At 38.5% G+C, this 10753-nt stretch overlaps 1 pseudogene across 1 annotated transcript; it reads right to left on the reverse strand.

The window, feature by feature from the left end:
* Positions 1 to 690: 690 nt before the first annotated feature.
* On the reverse strand, positions 691 to 2686 carry LOC309819835 (phosphatidylinositide phosphatase SAC2-like; annotated as a pseudogene). The gene is made up of 2 exons: positions 2524 to 2686; positions 691 to 2216 (listed from the first exon to the last, which is right to left on the reverse strand). The product of its transcript is annotated as a phosphatidylinositide phosphatase SAC2-like (transcript).
* Positions 2687 to 10753: the final 8067 nt, after the last annotated feature.

Consider the following 10753-nt stretch of genomic DNA (forward strand, 5'->3'; position numbering starts at 1 on the left):
ACATCTCAGGTTTTATGACTGGCAAGTCTTAATGCTCCTAGACTTTGGGGTGTACAAGGTAGCAGTATTTTTAATTTGTTTAGGTAGAATGTAGGGAAGATCAGGATCAAATGGACATTCATTTCTTGACTGTAGTGCCATTAGCCCTCAATTAACTCTTTATAGGGAATGGTTAAGCCATCAAAAACTAAACCGCTAGTTTTTATATTAAAATGCTTCTCCATACTAGTAACACTTTGAAGTCACTAAAAACTAAGTATTTACCTTGTAGAGGAAACACACAGAAATTAACTGACAAACAGAAAAAAACAAATTATGAAAAATGCTAATCACCTAAATGGATCCATGTCCACCCTTTGTGTCTACTTCATACATTCTACCCACCCACCCCACTCCAAAAAAGATTCAGGTCATTATGTCCCAAAGCAATGTATTCTTGAATTACGTTAAGAGAGACAAACTGCTCTGTAGTGTATAACCTATTTAGGTCTACACATTCTAGGGTGATGCACTTCCATTGTCCTAGCTCTCAAATTTGGAAATCTGCTCAGGTTCAGTCTCTTTTTAAAACCTTTCCAAATAAACATAATTAGAATTTGGGATCCGTAGATTCAAAGACAGTACAGGTTATATGACTCCTCCTTTTTTTTTGGATTAAATAAAAGCCACATGATTCTGTGTGGCTAAACACTAAATCTGAATTATTCGTGTCTGGCATTGAGTAAACATATTTTTAAGTTCATTCTGCGGGACTTCATTAACTACTTCGGGTTCTGCAGCGTTCTTCTGAACCTTTGCCACTGCAAAGTTTATCCCCTAGGTTAATCCAGCTTGGGTAATATTAGCAACCTGGACCATGCAACTTCGAATCTTTGCAAAGGGAGAGACTGCTCTGCTGCTACAGCCCTCTGAAGGAGAAGGAGTTACGTGAAGCCTTCTCTCAAGTTCAGGTGTGCCAGATTCGGAGCTGGGGGTCTTTTGAGATACAACTGAATGCACTGGTTCGACTGACAAAAGATGTGGGCCTGCTGCAGAAAAAGACACATCTAATTGAGATGGTCGAGAAGGTATCTGTTCCGTTGATTCAAAGTGAGTTTCTTCGTTAGAAACTCGATTGGTCATTTGATTTCCTTCCTCACTAGCCTGCTAAGAAACAGACCTGGTTTCTGACAGCTGGGTCATCTTGTTTTATGCATCTTGAACAAATCTGTGGCAATAAATATCCACAGGCTAGGTAAAGCCAGTCAATGTGTGTATGTCGTCAGCAGAAGGACTTTTCTTCAAAGAAGACGCATAGCCTTTTCCAAGCCCACTTTCATGAGCAAGCGTAACCTCTGAAGGAACATGAACGCTAATATCAGTGCTGCTAATAGACTGGGATGGACCGCCTAATCGAGGTATTGAAGCAATAATACCACAACTAGGAAGAACATAGTCTACTGGCCCTACATTCTCTAAAGAGTTTGCTAGCTGCCTGTCTTCATCAGACTTGGAATTTGTAAGGAATTCATCAGAGTGGTATGAGTCATTATCTGAACACATTTCCCTGTCTGACTCAGCCTGGGCTTCATTATCCATCACACTAGTGTTTTCCATGGTTTCAAGACTACTATCTGATTTCCAAAGATTTACTTTTAAGTTTGGTTTCAGAAAGTTAACTTTCATTTCAGGTTTTGTAAAGTTTCCTAGCTTTCGTAGAATGACAATATTTACATTGGATTTGGTCTGTTTCACTTTTTGATTTAGAGATGAAAATTTGCTCATTAAAAAATTTTCCCCTGGGCCAAAGAGCCTTGGTTTTGAGATCTGGTGCCAATGATGTCTTCATGAGGTTTACTGCTCTTCCTCTCAAGCTTTTTCTCTATTATAGGTACATCTAATCCCATGGCTTCCTTGGTGATCTGCAGCATCTCTGCAATGCACTGAAGGGTATCTTTTCCATCCTCTTCTGCATTGAGCATTACAGCTCTCAGGGTTAGGGAATAGCCACTTGCTTCTTTATATCTGTAGTGCAGTCGCACGCAGCAGAACTCTGCCTTACCAAAAAGAGTGGGTTCAGGACCTATTTCAATTTTTTTCCAGGTCTTCTAGACTTAGTCGTTGATACTGGTTTACTTTGTCAACTTCATCATCATAATAGGCCACGTAGTAGGCAGAGTTGGAAAGCAGTAACAACACATCCACGTCTCTGTGAGCAGCATCAATGAGGGTGCACCCTTAAAACTGTCGCTCGAGCCAAGCCAGAAAAATTACATCACGACACGTATTTTAATATGAAATAAATTCTAAACCTACTAATTAGTGTTACTTTATCTTAGCTTCTATTCTGACACTAATATTTACATTAGTCAGACATGATCTCGGTCAAAAGCATTATGTCCAGAACGAAAAGCACTTGGCACCTTAACAGGCAGTGGAGAAAAATGTCAGCCCTCCCCGCGCCCGCATTTCTACCAGTGTAAGCTGCAGTAAATACTTAATTTCCCTCCCCTCTTAAACAGAAAAAAAAAAAAAAAACCCCACACTTTTTCTTTTTAAACACGGACAAGAAAACCCCTTTCAGGACTTCCCGGCCCCCCACGCCTGCAGCTTTGGAAGCAAGGGCTGCGCTGCTCGTTTTTCTCTTCTCGTCATTCAGGCATCCCCTCCTTCCACACGATGAACACGAACCCCGCCAGCACCACATGCAGGCCCACCACCGCGACAATGGTCGCGCAAAAGCCACTGTCCTCAGGGGACATTAACAGGAGGCTTTGGAAAAGCAGTAATTTTCAGGAAGAATACAACCCCACGGGAACTTTAACCAGAAGTCCTGCAAAAAGGAGAAAAATCTTGAAAAGTCATCGCCAGGCGGCCGCCTGCGGGCTTGGGCTCTGCAGCGTTGCCGGCTGCATCGCCCAGGGCGGTCGCCTGCCGCTGGGCGGTCGGAGGAGGCCGGTGGGAGCGCGGCACCTCGTCAGTCCGTCGGTCCGTCCACGAGTGGAAGCTCAGTCAGAGCTGCCTGCACCAGAGCTAACACCTGCAGCGACTGCCTATTTTGTTTTTTAAGATTCCACATATGAGTGAAATTATACAGTATTTGCCTTTCTCTGTTTGACATTCTCTCTCTGATTTTGGTATCAGGGTGATGCTGACCTCGTGGATTGAGTGCAGAAGGGTACCTTCTTCTGCAATTTTTTGGAATAGTTTGAGAAGGATAGGTGTTAACTTATCTCTAAATGTTTGGTAGAATTCACTTGTGAAGCCATCTGGTGTTGGCATTTGTTTGTTGGGATTTTTTTTTGTTACTAATTCAATTTCATTACTGGTCTGTTCGTATTTTCTGTTTCTTCCTGGTTCAATATTGGGAGATTGTACATTTCTTCTAGGTTTTTCATTTTATTGCTGTGTAGCTGTTTGTAGTAATCTCTTATGATCCATTATGTTTCTGTAGTGTCAGTTGTAACTTCTCCTTTTTCATTTCTGATTTTATTGATTTGGGCCCTCTCTCTTTTCTTGTGGATGAGTCTGGCTAAAGATTTGTCAATTTTGTTTATCTCTTCAAGAACTAGATCTTTGTTTCTTTGATCTTTTCTATTTTTTTTTTAGTCTCTATTTCATTTATTTCTGCTCTGTTCTTTATGATTTCTTTCTATCTAATAACTTTGGGTTTTGTTTATTCTCCTTTTAGTTCCTTTAGATATAAGGTTAGGTTGTTTACTTGAGATATTTCCTATTTCCTAATGTAGGTTTGCATGGCTGTAAACTTTCCTTTTAGAACTGCTTTTTCATTTGTCTCCAGGTATTTTTAAAATTTTTTTATTTTAAGTTTTGGCTGTGTTCGGTCTTCGTGGCTGCACACAGGCTTTCTCTAGTTGCGGCGAGCAGGGGCTACTCTTTGTTGCAGTGTGTGTGCTTCTCATTGCGGTGGCTTCTCTGGTTGTGGAGCACAGTCTCTAGGCACACAGGCTTCAGTAGTTGTGGCACACAGGCGCCATAGTTGTGGCTCGTGGGCTCTAGAGCGCAGGCTCAATAGTTTTGGCACACGGGCTTAGTTGCTCCACGGCACGTGGGAACTTCCTGGACCAGGGCTCAAACCTGTGTCCCCTGCAATGGCAGGTAGATTCTTAACCACGGCACCACCAAGGAAGTCCCTCCAGGTATTATTTGATTTCCTCTTTGATTTCATCACGTGATCCATTAGTTGTTTAGCAGCATATTATTTAGCCTCCACATGTTTGTATTTTTTGCAGTTTTTTTTTTTCTTACAGTTGATTTCTAGTCTCACAGCATTGTGGTTGGAAAAGGTGCTTGATATTTCCGTTTTCTTATACTTACTGTGATTTGTTTTGTGGCCTGGCATGTGATCTATCCTGGAGCATGTCCCATGTGCACTTGAAAAGCAGCAGTAGGTGCTGCTGCTTTTGGATGGAATGTTCTATATACATCTATTAAGTTCATCTTGCCAACACATGTGTCCTCATGGTAGAATGACTCCCCCAAATGGCTGCAGTCAGTGTCTGTCCCAATGGGATCTCCCATTGCCTCCTTTCTCTCCAGGAGGCTCTCCAAGATCAGCAGGGAGGTCTGGACCCAGGCTCCTTTCAAATACTGCTTCTGCCTTGGGTCCCAAAGCATGTGAGATTTTGTGTGTGCCCTTTAAGAGTGGAGTCTCTATTTCCCAAAAGGGTCTCCCCAAAGTAAACTCTGCTGGCCTTCAAAGCCAAACATTCTGAGGGCTTGTCTTCCTAGTGCAGAAGCCCTGGGCTGAGAAGCCCAATGCAGGGCTCAGATCCCTCACTCTTTGAAGAAAAACTCTGCAGTTGTAATTATTCTCCTATTTGTGAATCGCCCACTGGTGGGTACAGGTATTAATTATACGACATTTCTGCCCCTCCTACCTGTCTCACTGTGGTTCCTTCTTTACATTTTTAGTTGTATATTTTTTCTGCTAGTTTGCTGGTCCTTCTCATCAATAGTTGCTCTGTAGATAATCTAGTTGTAATTTTGGTGTGCCTATGGGAGGAGGTGAGCTCAGGATTTACCTACTCTGACATCTTGGCCACTCCCAAATAGCTGATTTCTTTTTTAGCACCAAATAATACGCTATTGTCTAGATGTACCACAGTTTATCCATTCATCTACTGAAGGACATCTTGTTTGATTCCAAGATTTGGCAATTATGAATAAAGCTGCTATAAACATCCATGTGCAGATTTTTGTGTGGCCATGCATCTTTACTTCATTTGGGTAAATACCAAGGAGCACAATCAGATCATTTGGTAAGAATATGTCTTGTAAGAATGTGCCAATATTCTTCCAAAGTGGCTGTATCATTTTGCATTCTCACCAGCAATGAATGAGTTCCTGTTGCTCCACATTCTCACCACCATTTGGTGTTGTCAGTGTCCTGGATTTTGGCCATCCCAGTAGGTCTGTAGTGATATCTCACTTTTATTTGCACTTCCCTGATGACATATGATATGGAGCATCTTTTCATATGCTTATTTGCCATCTGTATATCTTCTTTGGTGAAGACTGTATATTTTTTATGTGAATTTTATATCCTGCTACTTTGTTAAATTCTCTTACTACTTTAAGAGGGCTTTTTTTCCCACTTATTTCTTTTAGTTTTATTCTTTTAGTTTATTCTTTTAGTTTATTCTTTTAGTTTTCCATAAGATGCTGGCTCTTGGTGTATATATTTAAACTTAAGAGTAGAAGACTTTACAATTCCATGTGTGAAGGTGCTAAGGAAAGGAGGCTCAGCAATTGTGCACTGCATTGTAGGGTAATCTCACAGGAACCTTTGTTTGGGGACTCTAGATTCAGTATCATTAGGTCTTTTCTTTGGGGAGTCAAATTTTTAAGAAACGGCTTTTAAAATCTACTGCCTAGAGGGTAAATCTTGGTTGCCAGCATTCTTTAAACTAGGTTAGAGGAGTCTGGGAATGTGAACTTTTAGTATACAAACTTCACTGTACATAAAGCTTTGCTAAATCCCTCTCTTTTTAGTATAGGACCCTGGCTTAACAATGTCTAGTTTCTTTTGAGTAGAGATCCTATTTTATCCTCCTCACATAATAATCCTCTAGTCAGCAGCAGATCCCAGTTTTGCAGTGTCTGAAACTTATGAAATTTGGGGGCTTTGAGACAGAGAATAAAAAATAACTTAGTTAAAAAAATTAAAACCAACCAAAAAATGACCCATTTGAACACATTTCTTGGGCCCCTCCCAGGGCCTTGGAAGGGACCCATGACAGTGCTAGGCTCTGAACCTAAAGATTACTTAATTTCATGGTAAATCTAAACTAGCCTCCAATCTTCCTTGAGGTGGGGGGAGAGGAAATTGCTTAGTAGTATAGAATTAGGGGGAATTTGATTTAAATTGCAAACAAACTTTGAAGCAAAAAGACTTCACTCCAAGTCCTAGAGGTACCTGCTACTATCAATTTCTAAGCCTTTTTAGGGGGAGTTGTGTTGGAAAGGATTGCTTCTTTGCTTTCCACATTCCTGTTTTCAGCCTTCTTGTGTTTGCCAAATTAGTTTTTGTTTCTCTATCAGCTTTCCAATGTCCAAAATGTTGATGCTGTTTGGTCCTTTACATTCTTGCTGTTCTTGTTTATGCCGCTTGAAAAAAAAAAAAAAGTCTTTCTTGTCATTTTACTGAGTTTCGGAAAGGGGCAAAAGTTAAGGTGTGCTATACCTGCCATTCTTAACCCAAAATCAGAATGTGCCATATCACACTCCAAAATTGCCCCCCAAAATGGCTGGAGGACTTTACACTCCTAGCAGCACAGCATGAAAATATCCACTTACCTTACCCTTGCCAACACTCCATATCCTCCACATTTCTGAATCTGATTAAACTATCTCATTGCTTAAATTTGCATTTCCCTGATTACTAGTGAGGTTCAGGATAATTTTATGTTTATTGGCCTTTTGTATTTCCTCTTCTGTGAATAACCTGTTTATATAATTTACCCATTTTTCTAATAGGTAGTGAAGGGTATCAGAACATGCCATCCCAAAATATCACTGTGGCATGCTGATTAAGCTGAAGGCAATTGAGAAAAAGCAAATACAGGAAAGGCTCTCTGACTTCCCCCTTACTACCCAAAGCAGGGCATAAAATTTCCCTTGAGAAAGATGCCCTCCCTATACGAGGACGAGGAGAACATTCTTATCACTGGAGATAGGGATCCAACATCAAGATTAATCTGTATAAAAAAAATCCATTAAAATAACCCTGGGACTTCCCTGGTGGCACAGTGGTTAAGAATCTGCCTGCCAATGCAGGGGACACGGGTTTGATCCCTGGTCCAGGAAAATCCCACATGCTGTGGAGCAACTAAGCCCGTGCGCCACAACTACTGAGCCTGCGCTCTAGAGCCTGCGAGCCACAACTACTGAGCCCACATGCCAGAACTACTGAAGCCCGCACACCTAGAGCCCACGCTCTGCAATGAGAAGCCACCGCAAGGAGAAGCCCTAGCAGTGCAACGAAGAGTAGCCCCCGCTCGCCACAACTAAAGAAAGCCCGCGAGCAGCAAAGACCTGACACAGCCAAAAATTAAAAACAAAAAAAAGTTGTATTTCACTAGTTTCCACAATTTACCAACCCTAGCTCAAGCCCCTTTTTCCTGTCTCTTCATTCTCCAGTTTGTCATTCTTTGCTAAAATGGTATACATGCGCTCAAGCCTATCCATTCCTTTGGGTTTATATTTCATATATATTAACCTCTGTGTACATGTAAAAATATTAACGTCAAAAAAAATTTGTATGCTTTGCTCCTGTTAATCTCTTTTGTAAGTTTAATTCTCAGGCCCAGCCTCAGAATCTAAGAGGGTAAAGGAAAGGTTTTTCCTCCCATACATTAGTTTACCTTTTTCTTGTTGATTTGTAGGCATGCTTTGTATTTGTTTTAAATTTTTTTTCTGTTACACAAGTTAGGAATATTTTTAAATTTCTCTCCCTCTTTAACTTTCATTATGACATCCGAGTTCTAAGACATTTTAAATTTTGATATAGTTTTGCTTTTTGTTTCTATATAGAAAAGATCTTCCTTATCCTAATGTCTTAAACATGATTAAAATTTTCTTTCAATACACATGTGATTCTGCTTTTTACATTTAGATGTTTAATCCATTTGGAATTTATTTTTATGATGGCAGGGGCCTTTTTTCCCACATCAACAATTGAAATATATATTAAATAGTCCCTCTTTTATCCATTTATTTGAAATGCTATATTTATTAACTACTTAAGCCTTATACAGGTATTATTCAGTTTCTGGGTTCTCTATCCTTGCCTAGGGATTTACAGCTTATTTATTACAAGCTTTTCAAAACTGCACTTCACATAGAAAATAACCTTGCAAGACATTAAATGGAAATTTGCTAACATTATAAAAAATACCAACTATAGATTGAAATAAAATGTCCACTTTAATAGTTATCACATAAATGTTTACTTACACTTATCTGAAAATTATAAGAGGACAATTTGTGCATGTCACATTCATATTACTATCCATATAAGAACAACGACACATATTCATTTATTCAACTATATCAGGATAACACACAAGGTTTTGTTTGTTTTAGACTTCTCAGTTAAAAGGAAACACCAAATAAGGGAACTGAATTTCCAAAAATTAAGTTATTAACAAAATGAATAATAAAAATTATTTCTAAATGTCTTAGGTTTTGACAACTTTGAATTATACTTACATAATATTATTTCCCCAAACCATAAATTACAACAAGGGTCACTGTCAGGGTGAAAATATATATTTTCAAAGCTTCTTTAAAATATGCTATTATGCTTTAACATCACTTGATTTATTCTTGGCACATGTGGCATCTCGAGAAGTAAAAATACACTTTGCCAGTTTTATGTTATAGTGCAGGTATAAGAGAAAGAGCTCAGCTTGGGAGGCAGACAGACCTGTGTTCAGTTACCAGCTTTGTCCAAAGTCGTGTTAGGCTGGTCAATTACTTCTTGGCACTGGGGCCAGGATTAAATTAAATAATGCCTATTTTAAAATGCATAGCATGGGCACTAAATGAATGATACATCCTTTCCCTAATTTACCCACATTGAAGCCATAGCAAAATATCACAGTCTTATGTTTTGGTACAATTTGAAAAACCAGGAAAAAAAACTGGGAAATTTAAAAATAAAATCAATGTGCAATGTGCTTTGAAAAAATCGCACTTTTAAGAAATAAGGAAAGCCTTCATCAGGTTTAAATATTTTTCAATAAAACTTAGTGCCTACTATAACCTGATTTTTTTAAAAAGTCCTAAAATATGATAAAATGGTCCATGGTTAAGGACTTTTGGTTTTCTCTTGTGCTATTGATATAAAAATAATGGCTATATTTAAGGCTCATTAAGTGATATAGTTTGTAGTTGCCCTGAACCAAATCTATGTTCTTGATGTTACACTATCAATTAAAACAGACCTACTGCCTTGAATGACTGTCAGAGAGAAATTCCCATGATATTCTTCATTTCAACAACCATGGCTTCCTTGCTGATTTTAAGTAAGTTCATTTTGTGGCATGTGGCAGTACAGTTTGTCTGTCATAAGGATGATTCTTATATATACAATCACAGACCCATCTTTCTCATGCTAAATGCTTGGTGTTTAGAAGATCTAAGACACCGGAAAATTGAATTGACACAAGGAATAGCCTACTCTAGACAGCAATACTTCCATCCCTATTCTTAGCACTGAGGATGCAGAAATAACCCCATTCTTGTTTTCTACCCTCACCACCCAACAAATCATCCTTCCAAATCTGACTCAAAAACTCCTCCTCCAGGAACCTTTCCCTAACCAAACTTCACACCCCTCCATTTATGTCCCTGACACTCATGTGTAATTTGTATTAACTTCAACCTGCATATACTATTATTCAAGTTTTGTTTGTCTTCTACTTCCAGCTAGGATATAGTCTCTGACTTTTTAAGCTTCCACAGTGTTTAGCACAATGTATGCATGTATGTATGTGACTGTGTGTATGCATGTGGGGGGCGTGTGTGTGTGTTGAATGAATAAAAGACTAAAGAACCTGAGTGGGGTGTTGGGTAGGAAAAGTTTCATATTTTTTCAGAAATCAAAATTGCTGGACCTTCTTAATACTAAAAAATCTGATTTCCAAAGCTATCTGAGTTTGGTTTAGGCTATGTCAATAATAAAAAGGCAGTGAAAAAACTGTTTAAAAAACCCTCATGAAATATTCCAAAAGGCTTTTCAATAAATTATTAAGAGTGCCAAACTAAAACATTTTACTAAATAGTGGGATAATCTTTCCTATATCTTTATAAATGTAGACTTCTTTTCATTCAAGACAAAGAATACTGAACAGGAATAGGTGTTGTGAATCAGGATAAAAAAGGCAATTCACTCTAAGTCAATATCTAATGCACATTTTGCAATTGATTTGAAAAGCCTTCTGTGGCAAATATGTATGTTATGTTAAGTAAAAGAATGGTTTATATTAGGATGTTGGTACTATAAAATATGACACATATACTAAAGCTGCTATTTAAAAAGAAAAATTTTGTTTATTATAGCTGTTATTATTAAAATAGGATATAATTTTAAAATTACTCTTAATGTGTATATTTTCAAATTTCCCTGACAGTGTCCTTTTGAGAAATCTGACAATTTATAGTTAGATTACAGACATTTGAATTTCACTTTTACAATTGAAAGTATTACACTTACATAATAACAAACAACAATATATAGTAGTTTCTT

Source organism: Grampus griseus (assembly GCF_964374135.1).
Source record: "Grampus griseus genome assembly, chromosome: 3".
Lineage (NCBI taxonomy): Eukaryota > Metazoa > Chordata > Mammalia > Artiodactyla > Delphinidae > Grampus > Grampus griseus.